This window comes from Crocuta crocuta, unplaced genomic scaffold, assembly GCF_008692635.1.
Source record: "Crocuta crocuta isolate KB4526 unplaced genomic scaffold, BGI_CrCroc_1.0 scaffold885, whole genome shotgun sequence".
Taxonomy (NCBI): Eukaryota; Metazoa; Chordata; class Mammalia; order Carnivora; family Hyaenidae; genus Crocuta; species Crocuta crocuta.
Window position 1 is genome coordinate 357,227 of NW_027529594.1, and position 898 is coordinate 358,124.

Consider the following 898-nt stretch of genomic DNA (forward strand, 5'->3'; position numbering starts at 1 on the left):
TATAAATGGGATGTCATTAATCTCCCATTTGCTACAACAGCAGTCTCCAAATTGGTTGACTGTGCACCTCATTAGTAAAAAGTTTTTGTTTTGGCTACTCTGCCTTATTATTTATAAATAAATAAAATGTGTTGTTCTTACATAGAATATAAGATATACAAAAATTTCCAAAAGTAAAAATTGTAAATAAACTTTAGCAAAAGAGAAGTTGTTGTATTTTCTTCCTGTACGTTAGGGGTCATCCTGCTCCCTCCCTGGGGAACATGCGTCATTGTGGAGACTGCCATTCTAGAAAACCTGTGTGTCCTGCAAGACACAGCATATAAGTAAATAAAATAGATACCTAAAGAATATAGAAAACTATAAGTGTTCTTATGATAGTTTCCCATAGAATCAGAAGGTTTTCATTAAGTAATATTCATGTTTAATGAACACTGCGAATCCTTAATATCATTTCTACATAATGCACCTTTTATTTCCCAGTCATAAAAGCAAATGTCTCACCAATAGCTGGTATTCCAGGGTGTAAAGATTAATCTTAGATCTATCATAAGTACAAGATATTCTATACAGCTTAACTTATTTTTTTAAGTATACATTATTTTACTTTTTTACAAATAGTTTATTGAGATTAACTTATTTTTTATTGTACCAATATTTTTAAAAATAAAATGATTGATTTATGCAATCTAAAAAATAAGCTTGAGATATATTATCAAGCTGAACTCTTGGGTTCTGGTATATTTAACATTCATGAGTGGGAAATACATATCTAAGTTTTGCTATTTGTGTGGTTTTACTGTTTGTTTCAGTGTTCACAGTTTGTTCCAATATGCAAAAGTATACAAGGAACAGTGGTCAGCTGTACATATTTCCATTTAGCAATAAGAACAAAAAA